The sequence below is a fragment of the Oncorhynchus gorbuscha genome, linkage group LG14 (assembly GCF_021184085.1).
Source record: "Oncorhynchus gorbuscha isolate QuinsamMale2020 ecotype Even-year linkage group LG14, OgorEven_v1.0, whole genome shotgun sequence".
NCBI classification, from domain to species: Eukaryota; Metazoa; Chordata; class Actinopteri; order Salmoniformes; family Salmonidae; genus Oncorhynchus; species Oncorhynchus gorbuscha.
Window position 1 is genome coordinate 78,681,538 of NC_060186.1, and position 21,421 is coordinate 78,702,958.

Genomic DNA, 21,421 nt, shown 5'->3' on the forward strand with positions numbered 1-21,421 from the left:
TGTGTGTCCGTCTGTGTGTCCCCGTCTGTGTGTCCCCGTCTGTGTGTCCGTCTGTGTGTGTGTCCGTCTGTGTGTGTGTCCGTCTGTGTGTGTGTCCGTCTGTGTGTGTCCGTCTGTGTGTGTGTCCGTCTGTGTGTGTGTCCGTCTGTGTGTGTGTCCGTCTGTGTGTGTGTCCCCGTCTGTGTGTGTGTACGTCTGTGTGTGTCTCCGTCTGTGTGTGTGTCCGTCTGTGTGTCCGTCTGTGTGTGTGTCCGTCTGTGTGTGTGTCCGTCTGTGTGTGTGTCCGTCTGTGTGTGCATGCACGCACTCAAGTATGTGCGTGGTGTTTTTCATTTTACAATGAAAAGCTGTTATCTTGTAAGCTTGTCCATAACAAGATTGATCATTGAAACCAAGCCTTCCCCACAGAACACAATTTATATATTTAGTGAGCATGACTCCAATACATTAAAGTAATTAGTCAAACCTCCCTCTCAACCAATTGCACCCACTACCTGTATTATGGACGTGTGTTAGCCAGAGTTATCAGGATGGGTGTGCAGAGATGACTGTTATGGCTTTGTTTTTATAATAATTTACTTCGCAAGCATTTGTATGACAATCTCACGTATCTCTAAGGTCTCTCACCCCGTGAGACCTCTCACCTCTAACCACTAGGCAGGGTAGCCTAGTGGTTAGAGCGTTGGACTAGTAACCAGAAGGTTGCAAGTTCAAACCCCCGAGCTGACAAGGTACAAAATCTGTCATTCTGCCCCTGAACAAGGCAGTTAACCCGCTGTTCCTAGGCTGTTATGAAAATAAGAATTCTTAACTGACTTGCCTGGTTAAATAAAGGTACAAATGAAATACAAAAAAGGTATATAGGGTATATAGGGTATAACTGTATATAGGGTATAAAGGTATAAAGGGTATAAAGGTATATAGGGTATAAAGGGTATAAAGGTATATAGGGTATAAAGGGTATAAAGGGTATAAAGGTATATAGGGTATAAAGGTATATAGGGTATAAAGGTATATAGGGTATAAAGGTATATAGGGTACAAAGGTATATAGGGTATTATATTGATGGTGTGATCCACATTTGTTACATTTGGCGTAGTCGGCAGGATTCGAACCGGCACGGTCATACTGCTAAATGACTTAAATGTAATACCCCTGAATGGAAAGGCAAACATTTATTATATACAAAAGGCAAATGGCATCTCCCATCCTGATTACCATTCAGGAGCTGGGGATTCTGGGGATTATGAAGGAACATTCAAAGTGTTAGCTTTCTTTCAGTTTGAGTTGATGCAGTCATACAAAACAAAGTGAGGAAACATAGAAAACGTGAGAGGACTGTTACGGCCCCAAACCATCGCCACAAGCAGCCAATGCTTCTCTCCTCTCCTGTTTTGAATAATTGCATATCTCCTCCCAGCATCACCAGCGTGTCGGCTCTCAGCAGACATAGAGACCCCGGAGGATCACAACACACACAGACACACAGAGGTCAGTGTGAGGAGACACACGCACATGCACATGCACGCGCGCGCACACACACACACATGCACATGCACGCGCACACACACACACACACACACACAGAGGTCAGTGTGTGGAGACACATGCACACGCACGCACACGCACACACACACACAGACACACAGAGGTCAGTGTGAGGAGACACATGCACACGCACGCACACGCACGCACACGCACACACACACACACACACACGCACACACACAGAGGTCAGTGTGAGGAGACACATGCACACGCGCACGCATGCACACGCACACACACACACACACACACACACACACACACACACACACACACACACACACACACACACACACACACACACACACACACACACACACACACACACACACACACACACACACACACACACACACACACACACACACACACACACACACACACCAAGAGAGACCCATTTGTAATGAGTGATGGTGCTGTCATTGCTGACATTTCGGAGGCCTAGCAGAAGGGGTTTAGAGCCTCTTCTCTTCGACTTGTGATGCTTTGTTAAGTCCAGTGTTGTATTCCACTTCCTGCGGCCTGCGACACTCACATCTCCCCTGATATCCCTATCAGCCTCTGCATGAGGAGAGAGGCATTATTCTTGTAGCTTTAATCCGCCTGGTTCTGTCTGTACATGTACGGTATAGCCGGGTGTATTTTGATTCTTGTGTCTGTGCAGTTGGACTACACAACCAATTTAGGAGTGTCGCTTGTTGGTATATAGGTCAGTGATTGAGTGTTTTTGTTGCTCCTTTTCATCGCTACTTCTAACAAGTAGCAGTGCTGATCTGGGATCAGGTTCCCCCTGGTCTATCTGGGACCAGGTTCCCCCTGGTCGGTAGCAGGGCTAATCTGGGATCAGGTTCCCCCTGGTCTATCTAGGATCAGGTTCCCCCTGGTCTGTAGCAGGGCTGATCTGGGATCAGGTTCCCCCTGGTCAGTAGCAGTGCTGATCTGGGATCAGGTTCCCCCTGGTCTATCTGGGACCAGGTTCCCCCTGGTCGGTAGCAGGGCTGATCTGGGACCAGGTTCCCCCTGGTCTATCTGGGACCAGGTTCCCCCTGGTCGGTAGCAGGGCTGATCTGGAATCAGGTTCCCCCTGGTCGGTAGCAGGGCTGATCTGGGACCAGGTTCCCCCTGGTCTGTAGCAGGGCTGATCTGGGACCAGGTTCCCCCTGGTCTATCTGGGATCAGGTTCCCCCTGGTCGGTAGCAGGGCTGATCTAGGATCAGGATCCCCCTGGTCAGTAGCAGGGCTGATCTGGGACCAGGTTCCTCCTGGTCTGTAGCAGGGCTGATCTAGGATCAGGATCCCCCTGGTCAGTAGCAGGGCTGATCTGGGACCAGGTTCCCCCTGGTCGGTAGCAGGGCTGATCTGGGATCAGGTTCCCCCTGGTCTATCTGGGACCAGGTTCCCCCTGGTCGGTAGCAGTGCTGATCTGGGATCAGGTTCCCCCTGGTCTATCTGGGACCAGGTTCCCCCTGGTCGGTAGCAGGGCTGATCTGGGACCAGGTTCCCCCTGGTCTATCTGGGACCAGGTTCCCCCTGGTCGGTAGCAGGGCTGATCTGGGACCAGGTTCCCCCTGGTCTGTAGCAGGGCTGATCTGGGATCAGGTTCCCCCTGGTCTGTAGCAGGGCTGATCTGGGATCAGGTTCCCCCTGGTCTATCTGGGACCAGGTTCCCCCTGGTCTGTAGCAGGGCTGATCTGGGACCAGGTTCCCCCTGGTCTATCTGGGATCAGGTTCCCCCTGGTCGGTAGCAGGGCTGATCTGGGACCAGGTTCCCCCTGGTCTGTAGCAGGGCTGATCTGGGACCAGGTTCCCCCTGGTCTATCTGGGATCAGGTTCCCCCTGGTCGGTAGCAGGGCTGATCTGGGATCACGTTCCCCCTGGTCAGTAGCAGGGCTGATCTGGGATCACGTTCCCCCTGGTCAGTAGCAGGGCTGATCTGGGATCAGGTTCCCCCTGGTCAGTAGCAGGGCTGATCTGGGATCAGGTTCCCCCTGGTCTATCTGGGATCAGGTTCCCCCTGGTCAGTAGCAGGGCTGATCTGGGATCAGGTTCCCCCTGGTCAGTAGCAGGGCTGATCTGGGATCAGGTTCCCCCTGGTCGGTAGCAGGGCTGATCTGGGATCACGTTCCCCCTGGTCAGTAGCAGGGCTGATCTGGGATCAGGTTCCCCCTGGTCGGTAGCAGGGATGATCTGGGATCAGGTTCCCCCTGGTCGGTAGCAGGGCTGATCTGGGATCACGTTCCCCCTGGTCAGTAGCAGGGCTGATCTGGGATCAGGTTCCCCCTGGTCGGTAGCAGGGCTGATCTGGGATCACGTTCCCCCTGGTCAGTAGCAGGGCTGATCTGGGATCAGGTTCCCCCTGGTCTGTAGCATACGTGAAGAATAAAAGTATGATATGACCTGGGCCTTATTCTCACATCTAAAGCTGGAAAATGGCATTGTCTTACTTCAGGCGGTCGTCACTCCTGCGTGACGCTCGTCCCTCAGTGCGTGCGGAATTGTCACGCTATGTGACGTCAAATAATGGGATCAGTGATGTTTCCCATGGCTGCGGAACGAAGTGGTCTGATGGGGTCCATTTTCATCAGGAACCAATAACTTTAAATCAGAGAAAAGTGACTCCGTCTCAATGACTTGAGACTGCCATTCAGAGTGACCGCTAAGCTAATGAGTGTGACGTTTTAATAGAAAAAATAAACAATTAACACAACTTCATCTATTAACACAATTTAATAACCTTAATCAGCAGAACTAACAGGCTGGAATTAGTGAGTAATATAGACACCATATTACTTTGATGCTTTTGTATCATCAAACAGTGGAACAGACAATTAATCCACATGATGCCAGCTTACTGTTAAACCCTGCTTCATTTCAACCATAAATAGCATGTCATTATTTGAAAATGCAGCTAAAACCACTTAAATAATCTCTTGAGATTTCAGTTCTAAGCGCTGAGATTGAAGTTTGTTGTTTTGTGTGAAACTGAGCAGGAGCACATCCCGGATGAAAGGCGAGGCTGAAGGTGACAGAGGTCATGATGGTTGGGAAGGTCATGATGAAGCTGTCGTATGGCATTCTCATGAGCCCCGATGTGATGCCAAAGGGTGTTGGGTGTAGTTTAGTGTGCATCACTGAAGGGTGTTGGTTGGGTGTAGTTTGGTGTGCATCACTGAAGGATGTTGGGTGTAGTTTGGTGTGCATCTCTGAAGGGTGTTGGTTGGGTGTAGTTTGGTGTGCATCACTGAAGGGTGTTGGGTGTAGTTTGGTGTGCATCACTGAAGGGTGTTGGATGGGTGTAGTTTGGTGTGCATTGCTGAAGGGTGTTGGTTAGGTGTAGTTTGGTGTGCATTGCTGAAAGGTGTTGGGTGTAGTTTGGTGTGCATCGCTAAAGGGTGTTGGTTAGGTGTAGTTTGGTGTGCATTGCTGAAAGGTGTTGGGTGTAGTTTGGTGTGCATCGCTAAAGGGTGTTGGTTAGGTGTAGTTTGGTGTGCATTGCTGAAAGGTGTTGGGTGTAGTTTGGTGTGCATCGCTAAAGGGTGTTGGTTAGGTGTAGTTTGGTGTGCATTGCTGAAAGGTGTTGGGTGTAGTTTGGTGTGCATCGCTGAAGGGTGTTGGTTAGGTGTAGTTTGGTGTGCATTGCTGAAAGGTGTTGGGTGTAGTTTGGTGTGCATCGCTAAAGGGTGTTGGTTAGGTGTAGTTTGGTGTGCATTGCTGAAAGGTGTTGGGTGTAGTTTGGTGTGCATCGCTGAAGTGTGTTGGTTGGGTGTAGTTTGATGTAGTCCTTATCCTTGCAGTCCTCCTAAAAGGTTTGCATGTTTCCCAGCTGAAACAGTTCGGAACAGTTTGTGCACACAAAATATTCTGATGATATTTTGTGACGTTTTAGAATTTTGTTCGAGAGGTAAGCCGAAGTCAGTAGCTGAAGTTTATGTCGCCTTGTCGACCAGTTGGTCAACAGTAGGGATTATTCGGTGAAGTTCCTGTTGTCATTTAACTAGAGATGATTTGTCCTCGTGCAATTCTTTTCACTTCAGAAATACTGCACAGCAAACATCCTAGTCAGATGTAAAATTGCGCGAAGATCTCCTCGGTAACAACGTCAAAATTAATGACAGATTTCTTGAGTTATCTTAGATGAATTCTGACTGCATCGCAAATGGACAAACGTGCTGCTTTTTTCTCGTTTTTCAACCAATGGTATTTCATTTTAGCACACCCGTTCAAATCAAATCAAACTTTATTTGTCACCATGCCCCGAATACAACAAGTGTAGACTTTACCTTGCAATGCTTAACAAACAGTACAGTTCAAGAAGAGTTAAGAAAATATTTACCAAGTAGACTAGAATAAAAAGTAATAATAAAAAGTAACACAATAAGAATAACGAGGCTAAATACAGGGTGCACCGGTACCGAGTCAGTGTGCAGGGGTACAGATTAGTTGAGGTAATTCGTACATGTAGGTGGGAGATTGTGAGTGATTATGCATAGATAATAAACAAACAGCGAGTAGCAGCAGTGTACAAAAGGGAGGGAGGAGGGTCAGTGTAAATTGTCTGGTGGCAATTTTATTAATTGTTGAGCAGTCTTATGGCTTGGGGGTAGAAGCTGTTGAGGAGCCTTTTGGTCCTAGACTTGGCGCTCCAGTACCGCTTGCCGTGCGGTAGCAGAGAAAACAGTCTATAACTTGGGTGACTGGAGTCTCTGACAATTTTCTGGACTTTCCTATGACACCCCCTATTATAAAGGTCCTGGATGGCAGGAAGCCGTCCCCAGTGATGAACTGGGCCGTTCGCACTACCCTCTGTACCGCCTTACAGTCAGATAAGTTGTCATACCAGCAGGTGATGCAACCGGTGTCAGGATGCTCTCGATGGTGCAGCTGTAGAACCTTTTGAGGATCTGGGGACCCATGCCAAATCTTTTCAGTCTCCTGAGGGGGAAAATATTTTGTCGCGCCCTCTTCCCGACTGTCTTGGTATGTTTGGTGATAGTTCGTTGGTGATGTGGGCACCAAGGAACTTGAAGCTCTCGACCCGCTCCACTACTGCCCCGTTGTTGTAAATGGGGGCCTGTTCGGCCTGCCTTTTCCTGTAGTCCACGACCAGCTCCTTTGTCTTGCTCACATTGAGGGAGAGGTTGTTGTCCTGGTACCACACTGACAGTTCTCTGACCACCTCCCTATAGGCCGTCGGTGATCAGGCCTACCACTGTTGTGTCTTCAGCAAACTTATTGATGGTTCTTGGAGTCATCTTTGGCCACGCAGTCGTGGGTGAACAGAGAGGACAGGAGGGGACTACATACACACTCCTGAGGGGCCCCTGTGTTGAGGATCAGCGTGGCAGATGTGTTGTTGCCTACTCTTACCACCTGGGGGGCGGTCCATCAGGAAGTCCAGGATCCAGTTTCAGAGGGAGGTGTTTAGCCCCACAGTCCTTAGCTTAGTGATGATCTTCGTGGGCAATATGGCGTTGAATGCTGAGCTGTAGTCAATGAACAGCATTCTGACTAAGGTGTTCCTTTTGTCCAGGTGAGAAAGGACAGTGTGGGGTGCGATTGAGATTGTGTTATCTGTGGATATGTTGGGGTGGTATGCAAATTGGAGTGGATCTAGGGTGTCTGGGAGGATGCTGTTGATTTGAGCCATTACCAGCCTTTCAAAGCCCTTCATGGCTACCGACATGAGTGCCACGGGGCGGTAATCATTTACGCAGGTTACCATCGCTTCCTTGGGCACAGGGACTATGGTGGTCTGCTTGAAACGTGTAGGTATTACAGACTCGGCCAATGAAGACACTTGACAGTTGGTCTGCGCATGCTTTGAGTAAACGTCCTGGTAATATGTCTGGCCCAGCGACTTTGTGAATGTTGACCTGTTTAAAGGTTTTGTTCACATCGGCTACCGAGAGCGTTATCTAGAACAGCTGGTGCTCTTGTGCATCCTTCAGTGTTGCTTGCCTCGAAGTGAGCATAAAAGGCATTTAGCTCATCTGGTAGTCTCGCATCACTGGGCAGCTCGTGTCTGTAATTCCCTTTGTAGTCCGTAATAGTTTTTAAGCCCTGCCACATCTGACGAGCGTCAGAGCCGGTGAAGTAGGGTTCAATCGTAGTCCTGTATTGACGCTTTGCTTGTTTGATGGTTTGTCTGAGGGCATAGCGGGATTTCTTGTAAGCGTCTGGATTAGGCTCCTGCTCCTTGAAAGTGGCAGATCTAGCCTTTAGCTCAATGCGGTTGTTGCCTGTAATCCATGGCTTCTGGTTGGGGTATGTACGTACAGTCACCGTGGGGAAGACATCATCGATGCAGTTATTGATGTAACCCGATAAACTGAGGTGGTGTACTCCTCACCCACAAACAGGGAAATCGATCCCAATCAAAGGTGTTATTACATGCTCCACTAAGGCAGTTATTTATCTTATAACTTGTCCTTGTGCTAAAAATTATGTGGGTAAAACAAAGCGCGAATTAAAAGTACGTATCTCAGAGCATTGTAGCACCATTAAGTGTAAAAACTTTACTTACCCAGTTGCGGCCCACTTCTTGGAGGCAGGCCACTCGATTTCTTCTCTGCGTTATATTGGCATCGAACATGTAACCCTCCCTAGGAGAAGGGGTGACCTTGATAATTTATTGTTAAAACGAGAGACTGCCTGGATCTTTAACTTAAAGACCCTTGCTCCCTTCGGTCTCAACGTAGACTTTGATCTGAAGCCATTCTTGTGATTATTGTGACTTTGCCATTGTAATTGTTTGCAAGCTTGTGTAGTCGAAAATTAATTTATGATCGTATGCTATCCATTTGTTGTTTGTATGCCATTTTAATATTTGATAATTAACCAATGATAATAGGCCACTCTTGGCCATGATTACAGACACCTGTGTCTTTTGACACTATATAAATGAGTCATCCCTCAGTGTTTGTGATTATACCCTGATGAAGACGGCTTGGCTGTCGAAACGTTGGTAATTACATTTTTGCATCTGAGCTCTTAGCTCCTATCTTTTATTTTGAAGTTGTCTACTCCGCTAGCCAGCACCTCGCCTAAATAGGTGTGCGTTTCTTTTTCTTCGAGGGTGTACTCCTCACTGCCATTGGATGAACCCAGAGCATATTCCAGTCTGTGCTGCAAAACTGTCCTGTAGTGTAGCATCCGCGTCATCTGTCCACTTCCGTATTGAGCGAGTCACTAGTACTTCCTTCTTTAGTTTTTGCTTGTAAGCAGGAATCAGGAGGATAGAAGTTTGGTCAGATTTGCCAAATGGAGGACAGGGGAGAGCTTTGTATGCATCTCTGTGTTCTTTGTGTGTGGAGTAGAGGTGGTCTAGGATTTTTTTCCCCTGGTTGCACGTGTGAAAGGCTGGTAAAGATTTGGTAAAACTTATTTAAGTTTGCCTGCATTTAAGTCCCCGTCCACTAGGAGCATTTTCTTATTTTCTTATGGCCTTATAGAGATGGTTGAGTGCGGTCTTAGTGCCAGCTTCGTTCTGTGGTGGTAAAAAGAGGACTACGAATAATACAGATGAGGACTCTCTTGGTAGATAGTGTGGTCTACAGCTTATCATAAGGTACTCTACCTCAGGTGGGCAATACCGAGAGACTTCTTTAATATTAGATATTGCACACCAGCTGTTATTGACAAATAGACACATACTGTACCTCCCACCCCTCGTCTCACCAGAGGTAGTGCCCGTTCTGCTGGTGCAATTAAAATCCCTCTAGCTCTATATTGTCCATATCTTGTCCGTATCTTCGTTCAGCCACGTCTCGGTGAAACATAAGAGTTACAGTTTTTAATGTCCCGTTAGTAGGATAAACTTAATTGTAGGGCATCAATTTTATTTTCCAATGACGCACGTTAGCAAGAAGAGGTGGGAGTTTACTCGCTCGCCCCCTGATTCTCAGAAGGCTGCCCGATCTGCAGCCACTTTTCCAGCATCTTTTCTTCACGCAAAAGGTAGGGATCTGGGCCTGTTCCAGTGAAAGGCGTGGATCTGGGCCTGTTCCAGTGAAAGGTGTTAAAAGGAAAACGTTTCTTCCAGTCCACGGTGAGTGATGTCCAGAAGTTATCGTCGGTCATAAGAGACGGTAGCAGCAACATTATGTACACAATAAGTAAAAAAAAAAAAGCTACACAAAATAAATAGCACAATTGGTTGGGAGAATTTAATCATCAGCCAAGTTCTTCGGCGCCATCTTATTCGAGCTTACCGAACTTGTCTAGGCGCCAGCCGAACTGAGGCATGCTGAAGCCTCTAGGCATGGTGGATTAGCTACCATGTTGCATATAATGTAGGTATCCAGTCCTTTCAGCTGTCAGCAAGTGGTATGAGGGCAGGGGCTACTGCATGAGGGTTGTTTCTTTCTGTCCCAACCACAGCCCTCTGCAGCACACAGCCCTCTGCAGCACACAGCCTTCTGCAGCACACAGCCCTCTGCAGCACACAGCCTTCTGCAGCACACAGCCCTTCTGCAGCACACAGCCCTCTGCAGCACACAGCCTTCTGCAGCACACAGCCCTCTGCAGCACACAGCCCTCTGCAGCACACAGCCTTCTGCAGCACACAGCCCTTCTGCAGCACACAGCCCTCTGCAGCACACAGCCCTCTGCAGCACACAGCCCTCTGCGGCACACAGCCCTTCTGCGGCACACAGCCCATCTGCAGCACACAGCCCTTCTGCAGCACACAGCCCTCTGCAGCACACAGCCCATCTGCAGCACACAGCCCTTCTGCAGCACACAGCCCTCTGCAGCACACAGCCCTTCTGCAGCACACAGCCCTTCTGCAGCACACAGCCCATCTACAGCACACAGCCCTCTGCAGCACACAGCCCTTCTGCAGCACACAGCCTTATTAGCACAATGTTAATGTAGCGTTAATTGCTTTTACTTTCTCCCTCTATTAAGTGGGGCGATGGCTCCTATCTACCCACCTCTCTTTCTCCTCAGGAGACACACACACACACACACACACACACACACACACACACACACACACACACACACACACACACACACACACACACACACACACACACACACACACACACACACACACACACACACACACACACACACACACACACACACACACACACACACACACACACACACAGTCACTAATGGACTAAGACACTGAGGCTGTAAAATAACGTTGGCTACGCTCGATGACTAACGCTCATCGTTGCTAATTGAAAAGTAATTGCGGGGGGTGGGATGGGGGGGGGGTGGTACAGAGCACCTGTCATACCGTGAAAGGTAGTGTCATGGAGCCACAAGGACGACGGATGCACTTAGTGAGGTGGTATGTTGTTGTTGTTGTTGTTGTTGTTGTTGTTGTTGTTGTTGTTGGAGGGACAGGCCGTTGATGATGATGATGATGATGATGAAGCAAAGAACAACAACTCCACTAGAGAAATCCTTTTGACCTTACAGTATGTTATTTCAGGCTAGTGCCAATTCAATGGAACACAGATCAGGCTAGTGCCAATACAATGGAACACAGATCAGGCTAGTGCCAATACAATGGAACACAGATCAGGCTAGTGCCAATACAATGGAACACAGATCAGGCTAGTGCCAATAAAATGGAACACAGATCAAGCTAGTGCCAATTCAATGGAACACAGATCAGGCTAGTGCCAATTCAATGGAACACAGATCAGGCTAGTGCCAATACAATGGAACACAGATCAGGCTAGTGCCAATACAATGGAACACAGATCAGGCTAGTGCCAATACAATGGAACACAGATCAGGCTAGTGCCAATAAAATGGAACACAGATCAAGCTAGTGCCAATTCAATGGAACACAGATCAGGCTAGTGCCAATTCAATGGAACACAGATCAGGCTAGTGCCAATACAATGGAACACAGATCAGGCTTGTGCCAATACATTTACATTTTACATTTAAGTAATTTAGCAGACGCTCTTATCCAGAGCGACTTACAAATTGGTGCATTCACCTTATGACATCCAGTGGAACAGTCACTTTACAATAGTGCATCTAAATCTTAAAGGGGGGGGGTGAGAGGGATTACTTATCCTATCCTAGGTATTCCTTAAAGAGGTGGGGTTTCAGGTGTCTCCGGAAGGTGGTGATTGACTCCGCTGTCCTGGCGTCGTGAGGGAGTTTGTTCCACCATTGGGGGGCCAGAGCAGCGAACAGTTTTGACTGGGCTGAGCGGGAGCTGTACTTCCTCAGTGGTAGGGAGGCGAGCAGGCCAGAGGTGGATGAACGCAGTGCCCTTGTTTGGGTGTAGGGCCTGATCAGAGCCTGGAGGTACTGAGGTGCCGTTCCCCTCACAGCTCCGTAGGCAAGCACCATGGTCTTGTAGCGGATGCGAGCTTCAACTGGAAGCCAGTGGAGAGAACGGAGGAGCGGGGTGACGTGAGAGAACTTGGGAAGGTTGAACACCAGACGGGCTGCGGCGTTCTGGATGAGTTGAAGGGGTTTAATGGCACAGGCAGGGAGCCCAGCCAACAGCGAGTTGCAGTAATCCAGACGGGAGATGACAAGTGCCTGGATTAGGACCTGCGCCGCTTCCTGTGTGAGGCAGGGTCGTACTCTGCGGATGTTGTAGAGCATGAACCTACAGGAACGGGCCACCGCCTTGATGTTGGTTGAGAATGACAGGGTGTTGTCCAGGATCACGCCAAGGTTCTTAGCGCTCTGGGAGGAGGACACAATGGAGTTGTCAACCGTGATGGCGAGATCATGGAACGGACAGTCCTTCCCCGGGAGGAAGAGCAGCTCCGTCTTGCCTCGGTTCAGCTTGAGGTGGTGATCCGTCATCCACACTGATATGTCTGCCAGACATGCAGAGATGCGATTCGCCACCTGGTCATCAGAAGGGGGAAAGGAGAAGATTAATTGTGTGTCATCTGCATAGCAATGATAGGAGAGACCATGTGAGGTTATGACAGAACCAAGTGACTTGGTGTATAGCGAGAATAGGAGAGGGCCTAGAACAGAGCCCTGGGGGACACCAGTGGTGAGAGCGCATGGTGAGAAGAAAGATTCTCGCCACGCCACCTGGTAGGAGCGACCTGTCAGGTAGGACGCAATCCAAGCGTGGGCCGCGCCGGAGATGCCCAACTCGGAGAGGGTGGAGAGGAGGATCTGATGGTTCACAGTATCGAAGGCAGCCGATAGATCTAGAAGGATGAGAGCAGAGGAGAGAGAGTTAGCTTTAGCAGTGCGGAGCGCCTCCGTGATACAGAGGAGAGCAGTCTCAGTTGAATGACTAGTCTTGAAACCTGACTGATTTGGATCAAGAAGGTCATTCAGAGAGAGATAGTGGGAGAGCTGGCCAAGGACGGCACGTTCAAGAGTTTTGGAGAGAAAAGAAAGAAGGGATACTGGTCTGTAATTGTTGACATCAGAGGGATCGAGTGTAGGTTTTTTCAGAAGGGGTGCAACTCTCGCTCTCTTGAAGACGGAAGGGACGTAGCCAGCGGTCAGGGATGAGATGATGAGCGAGGTGAGGTAAGGGAGAAGGTCTCTGGAAATGGTCTGGAGAAGAGAGGAGGGGATAGGGTCAAGCGGGCAGGTTGTTGGGCGGCCGGCCGTCACAAGACGCGAGATTTCATCTGGAGAGAGAGGGGAGAAAGAGGTCAGAGCACAGGGTAGGGCAGTGTGAGCAGAACCAGCGGTGTCGTTTGACTTAGCAAACGAGGATCGGATGTCGTCGACCTTCTTTTCAAAATGGTTGACGAAGTCATCTGCAGAGAGGGAGGAGGGGGGAGGGGGGGATTCAGGAGGGAGGAGAAGGTGGCAAAGAGCTTCCTAGGGTTAGAGGCAGATGCTTGGAATTTAGAGTGGTAGAAAGTGGCTTTAGCAGCAGAGACAGAGGAGGAAAATGTAGAGAGGAGGGAGTGAAAGGATGCCAGGTCCGCAGGGAGGCGAGTTTTCCTCCATTTCCGCTCGGCTGCCCGGAGCCCTGTTCTGTGAGCTCGCAATGAGTCATCGAGCTACGGAGCGGGAGGGGAGGACCGAGCCGGCCTGCAGGATAGGGGACATAGAGAGTCAAAGGATGCAGAGAGGGAGGAGAGGAGGGTTGAGGAGGCAGAGTCAGGAGATAGGTTGGAGAAGGTTTGAGCAGAGGGAAGAGATGATAGGATGGAAGAGGAGAGAGTAGCGGGGGAGAGAGAGCGAAGGTTGGGACGGCGCGATACCATCCGAGTAGGGGCAGAGTGGGAGGTGTTGGATGAGAGCGAGAGGGAAAAGGATACACAAGGTAGTGGTCGGAGACTTGGAGGGGAGTTGCAATGAGGTTAGTGGAAGAACAGCATCTAGTAAAGATGAGGTCGAGCGTATTTCCTGCCTTGTGAGTAGGGCGGGAAGGTGAGAGGGTGAGGTCAAAAGAGGAGAGGAGTGGAAAGAAGGAGGCAGAGAGGAATGAGTCAAAGGTAGACGTGGGGAGGTTAAAGTCGCCCAGAACTGTGAGAGGTGAGCCGTCCTCAGGAAAGGAGCTTATCAAGGCATCAAGCTCATTGATGAACTCTCCTAGGGAACCTGGAGGGCGATAAATGATAAGGATGTTAAGCTTGAAAGGGCTGGTAACTGTGACAGCATGGAATTCAAAGGAGGCGATAGACAGATGGGTAAGGGGAGAAAGAGAGAATGACCACTTGGGAGAGATGAGGATCCCGGTGCCACCACCCCGCTGACCAGAAGCTCTCGGGTGTGCGAGAACACGTGGGCGGACGAAGAGAGAGCAGTAGGATTAGCAGTGTTGTCTGTGGTGATCCATGTTTCCGTCAGTGCCAAGAAGTCGAGGGACTGGAGGGAGGCATAGGCTGAGATGAACTCTGCCTTGTTGACCGCAGATCGGCAATTCCAGAGGCTACCGGAGACCTGGAACTCCACGTGGGTCGTACGCACTGGGACCACCAGATTAGGGTGGCCGCGGCCACGCGGTGTGGAGCGTTTGTATGGTCTGTGCAGAGAGGAGAGAACAGGGATAGACAGACACATAGTTGACAGGCTACAGAAGAGGCTACGCTAATGCAAAGGAGATTGGAATGACAAGTGGACTACACGTCTCGAATGTTCAGAAAGTTAAGCTTATGTAGCAAGAATCTTATTGACTAAAATGATTAAAATGATACAGTACTGCTGAAGTAGGCTAGCTGGCAGTGGGTGCGTTGTTGACACTACACTAATCAATACAATGGAACACAGATCAGGCTAGTGCCAATACAATGGAACACAGATCAGGCTAGTGCCAATACAATGGAACACAGATCAGACTCGTGCCAATACAATGGAACACAGATCAGGCTAGTGCCAATTCAATGGAACACAGATCAGGCTAGTGCCAATACAATGGAACACAGATCAGACTAGTGCCAATACAATGGAATGGAACACAGCCAATTCAGGCAGATCAGGTGCCAATACAATGGAACACAGATCAGGCTCGTGCCATACAATGGAACACAGATCAGGTGTCCCAGTCAGGTAACTGGGTTAGTGGTTCCCCTAACAACCTACATACCAACCCTGTGAACCTTTGGTTGAAGCCACTAGAGTGTCTATGTTTTCCAGCTGTCACCCATGAGGAAGTGCCCGTCCCCTTTGAGGAAGTGACCGTGCCCCATGAGGAAGTGACTGTCCCCCATGAGGAAGTGACCGTGCCCCATGAGGAAGTGACTGTATCCCATGAGGAAGTGACTGTGTCCCATGAGGAAGTGACCGTCGCCCATGAGGAAGTGACCGTGCCCCATGAGGAAGTGACCGTCCCCTTTGAGGACCCGCTGAACGTATTGGCAGCAGCCATTGACTATATGTCTGAGGGAATACCAGCAGATCTGACTGTCTGCATCCCATCCTTAACCGCACGTACACACACACACACACACACACACACACACACACACACACACACACACACACACACACACACACACACACACACACACACACACACACACACACACACACACACACACACACACACACACACACACACACACACACACACACTGGGATTCTTTGTGCGTCGCGCTGACAGGAATAAATAAACAAGGAAGAAGAAGGGCAGGGGTGTATGTTTCATGATTAACAAATCATGGTGTAATTGTAACAACCTACAGGAACTCAAGTCCTTCGGTTCACCTGACCTAGAATTCCTCACAATCAAATGACGTCTGTATTATCTTCCAAGAGAATTCTCGTTGGTTATTGTCACAGCCGTGTATATCCCCCATCAAGCCGATACCACGACGGGCCTCAAGGAACTCCACTGGTTTCCGCAAACTGGAAACCATACATCCTGAGGCTGCATTTATTGTAGCTGGGGATTTTAATAAAGTAAATTTGAGAACAAGTGTCCCTAAAATATTGATTGTAAGTACCCAGGCTGGTAAAACTCTGGATCATTGCTACTCTAACTTCCGTGATGCATCAAAAGCCCTACCCCGCCCTCTGTTCGGCAAATCTGACCTACTCTAACTTCCGTGATGCATCAAAAGCCCTACCCCGCCCTCTGTTCGGCAAATCTGACCACGACTTTTTTTTTTGCTTCTCCCCTCCTATAGGCAGAAACTCAAACAGGATGTACCCCGGACAAGGACCATTCAACGCTGGTCTGACCAATCGGAATCCACGCTTCAAGATTAAAACAATCACGCGGACTAGGACATGTTCCGGGTAGCCTCAGAGAAGAATATAGATCTATACGCTGATTCAGTGAGTCAGTTTATAAGGAAGTTCATTGGAGATGTTGTTTCCACTGTGACTATTAAAACCTACCAGAAATGGTGGATAGATAGCAGCATTCGCTCAAAACTGAGAATGCAATGAATACCCCTGCATTTTTTTATTTATTTTTTATTTTACCAGGCAAGTCAGTTAAGAACATATTCTTATTTTCAATGATGGCCTGGAAACAGTGGGTTAACTGCCTGTTCAGGGGCAGAACGACAGATTTGTACCTTGTCAGCTCGGGGGTTTGAACTCGCAACCTTCCGGTTACTAGTCCAATGCTCTAACCACTAGCCTACGCTGCCGCACCATGGAAAGAGGACCGGGAATATGGCCAAATCCAAACAGTGGAGTTATTCCCTTCACAAGGCAATCAAACAAGCGAAATGTCAGTAAAGGAACAAAGTGGTGTCGCAACTCAACGACTCAGAGACAAGATGTATGTGGCAGGGTCCACAGACAATAACAGACTACAAAAAGAAAATCAGCCACATCACTGACACCGATGTCTTGCTTCCAGACAAACTAAACACCTTCTTTGCTCGCTTTGAGGATAACACAGTGCCAGCAACGCAGCCCGCTACCAAGGACTGTGGGCTCTCCTTCAACTCAACGGCTCAACGGCTCAACGACTCAACGACCTAACGGCTCAACGACTCAGACACAAGACGTATTCTGGGGTTGAAGCCTATTCTTCATCCCGACTGTGTTCCAAATGGCACCCTATTCCCTACATAGTGCAGACAACAGGACTATCTGCAGGGTAATCTACATTAAAACCAATACAACAGGACTGTTGGCATGGTAATCTGCACTAAAACCAATACAGCAGGACTATCTGCATGGCAATCTGCACTAAAACCAATACAACAGGACTGTCTGCATGGCAATCTGCACTAAAACCAATATAACCGGACTGTTGGCATGGTAATCTGCACTAAAACCAATACAACAGGACTGTTGGCATGGCAATCTGCACTAAAACCAATACAACAGGACTGTTGGCATGGTAATCTGCACTAAAACCAATACAACAGGACAATCTGCACTAAAACCAATACAACAGGACTATCGGCATGGCAATCTGCACTAAAACCAATACAACAGGACAATCTGCACTAAAACCAATACAACAGGACTGTTGGCATGGCAATCTGCACTAAAACCAATACAACAGGACTGTCGGCATGGCAATCTGCACTAAAACCAATACAACAGGACAATCTGCACTAAAACCAATACAACAGGACTATCGGCATGGCAATCTGCACTAAAACCAATACAACAGGACTATCGGCATGGCAATCTGCACTAAAACCAATACAACAGGACTGTTGGCATGGCAATCTGCACTAAAACCAATACAACAGGACTGTCGGCATGGCAATCTGCACTAAAACCAATACAACAGGACTGTCGGCATGGCAATCTGCACTAAAACCAATACAACAGGACTGTCGGCATGGCAATCTGCACTAAAACCAATACAACAGGACTGTCGGCATGGCAATCTGCACTAAAACCAATACAACAGGACTGTCGGCATGGCAATCTGGACTACAACCAATACAACAGGACTGTTGGCATGGCAATCTGCACTAAAACCAATACAACAGGACTGTTGGCATGGTAATCTGCACTAAAACCAATACAACAGGACTGTTGGCATGGTAATCTGCACTAAAACCAATACAACAGGACTGTCGGCATGGCAATCTGCACTAAAACCAATACAACAGGACTGTCGGCATGGCAATCTGCACTAAAACCAATACAACAGGACTGTTGGCATGGTAATCTGCACTAAAACCAATGCAACAGGACTGTCGGCATGGCAATCTGCACTAAAACCAATACAACAGGACTGTTGGCATGGTAATCTGCACTAAAACCAATACAACAGGACTGTCGGCATGGTAATCTGCACTAAAACCAATACAACAGGACTGTCGGCATGGTAATCTGCACTAAAACCAATACAACAGGACTGTCGGCATGGCAATCTGCACTAAAACCAATACAACAGGACAATCTGCACTAAAACCAATACAACAGGACTGTCGGCATGGCAATCTGCACTAAAACCAATACAACAGGACTGTTGGCATGGTAATCTGCACTAAAACCAATACAACAGGACTGTCAGCATGGCAATCTGCACTAAAACCAATACAACAGGACTGTCGGCATGGCAATCTGCACTAAAACCAATACAACAGGACTGTCGGCATGGCAATCTGGACTACAACCAATACAACAGGACTGTTGGCATGGCAATCTGCACTAAAACCAATACAACAGGACTGTTGGCATGGTAATCTGCACTAAAACCAATACAACAGGACTGTTGGCATGGTAATCTGCACTAAAACCAATACAACAGGACTGTCGGCATGGCAATCTGCACTAAAACCAATACAACAGGACTGTCGGCATGGCAATCTGCACTAAAACCAATACAACAGGACTGTTGGCATGGTAATCTGCACTAAAACCAATACAACAGGACTGTCGGCATGGCAATCTGCACTAAAACCAATACAACAGGACTGTTGGCATGGTAATCTGCACTAAAACCAATACAACAGGACTGTCGGCATGGCAATCTGCACTAAAACCAATACAACAGGACTGTCGGCATGGTAATCTGCACTAAAACCAATACAACAGGACTGTCGGCATGGCAATCTGCACTAAAACCAATACAACAGGACAATCTGCACTAAAACCAATACAACAGGACTGTCGGCATGGCAATCTGCACTAAAACCAATACAACAGGACTGTCGGCATGGCAATCTGCACTAAAACCAATACAACAGGACTGTCGACATGGCAATCTGCACTAAAACCAATACAACAGGACTGTCGGCATGGCAATCTGCACTAAAACCAATACAACAGGACTGTCGGCATGGCAATCTGCACTAAAACCAATACAACAGGACAATCTGCACTAAAACCAATACAACAGGACTGTCGGCAGCACAAATGTCATGCGTGATGTCATGGGTGTGTTGTTTGCAGCTGTTCCCTTCTATTTTTTCTGTTGGTATAGAGATAGTTGTAAAGTCCAAAATATATGTTGGAATACAAGAATAATCTTCTCCCAGCTTTCTCCAGAGTCAGTACCTCCAGTGAGCTATAGATGGCAGATGGAGAGGGATGGAGAGGGAGAAGGGAGTGGGAGAAGGGAGTGGGAGGAGGGAGTGGGAGGGAGATTATGGAGATAGAGATGGAGATGAGGGGATGGGGGTGGAGAGGGATGGGAGGGAGGTGGAGAGGGGGGAGAGTTGGAGAGGGGAGAGGGAGGGGAGGGAGGTGGAGAGGGGAGGGAGATGGAGAGGTAGGGGTAGAGAGAGAGGGAGTGGAGGGGGATGGAGAGGGAGGGGTAGAGAGAGAGGGAGTGGAGGGAGATGGAGAGGGAGGGGTAGAGAGAGAGAGGGAGTGGAGGGGGTGGGGAGGGAGTGGTAGAGGGAGAGGGAGGGGTAGAGGGAGAGGAAGTGGAGGGGGGGATGGAGAGGGAGGGGTAGAGGTAGAGGGAGATGGAGTGGAGGGGGATGGAGAGGGAGGGGTAGAGGGAGGGGTAGAGGGAGAGGGAGTGGAGGGGGATGGAGAGGGAGGGGTAGAGGGAGGGGTAGAGGTAGAGGGAGGGGTAGAGGTAGAGGGAGATGGAGTGGAGGGGGATGGAGAGGGAGGGGTAGAGGGAGGGAGAGAAAGAAAAAGCGAGAGAGATAGACGGGGAAAGGCACCCTTACCTGTCCTTGAGACGACCAGCAGAGTGGAGGGAGAGGGGGAGGAAGAGGGGGAGTGGGAGAGGGAGGGAGAGGGAGGGAGGGAGAGGAAAAACACTATCTATCATGTTATGGTACACTATCTATACAAAAGTATGTGGACACCCATCCAAATGAGTGGATTTTGCTCCCGAGTGACACAGCAGTCTAAGGCATCTCAGTGCTAGAAGCGTCACTAAAGTCCCATAGGGTGGCGCACAATTGGCCCAGTGTCATCCGGGTTAGGGGAGGGTTTGGCTGGGGTAGGTCCGTCATTGTAAAATAAGAATTTGTTCTTCACTGACTTGCCAGGTTAAATAAAGAGAGAGAAATTTCAGCCACATCCTTTGCTGACAGGTTCATAAATTCGATCACGCAATCATGCATTCTCCATAGACAAACATTAGCAGTAGAATGGCCTTACTGAAGAGCTCAGTGACTTGGTCAATCTCCTCCACTCACTCGTTTCTCTCTCTCACCTGGTTTATCTCCTTCACTCACTCCTCTCTCTCACCTGGTTTATCTCCTTCACTCACTCCTCTCTCTCACCTGGTTTTATCCACTCACTCACTCCTCTCTCTCAGTCACTCCTCTCTCTCACCTGGTTTATCTCCTCCACTCACTCCTCTCTCTCACCTGGTTTATCTCCTCCACTCACTCACTCCTCTCTCTCACCTGGTTTATCTCCTTCCACTCTGGTTTATCTCCTCCTCACTCCTCTCTCTCACCTGGTTTATCTCCTCCACTCAGTCACTCCTCTCTCTCACCTGGTTTATGTCCTCCACTCACCTGGTTTATCTCCTCCTCTCTCTCACCTGGTTTATCTCCTCCACTCACTCACTCCTCTCTCTCACCTGGTTTATCTCCTCCACTCACTCCTCTCTCTCACCTGGTTTATCTCCTCCACTCACTCACTCCTCTCTCTCACCTGGTTTATCTCCTCCACTCACTCACTCCTCTCTCTCACCTGGTTTATCTCCTCCACTCACTCCTCTCTCTCACCTGGTTTATCTCCTCCACTCACTCACTCACTTCTCTCTCTCTCTCACCTGGTTTATGTCCTCCACTCAGTCCTTTCTCTCACCTGGTTTATCTCCTCCACTCACTCACTCCTCTCTCTCGCCTGGTTTATCTCCTCCACTCACCCACTCCTCTCTCTCACCTGGTTTATCTCCTCCACTCACTCACTCCTCTCTCTCACCTGGTTTATCTCCTCCACTCACTCCACTCCTCTCTCTCACCTGGTTTATGTCCTCCACTCAGTCCTTTCTCTCACCTGGTTTATCTCCTCCACTCACTCCTCTCTCTCACCTGGTTTATCTCCTCCACTCACTCCTCTCTCTCACCTGGTTTATCTCCTCCACTCAGTCACTCCTCTCTCTCACCTGGTT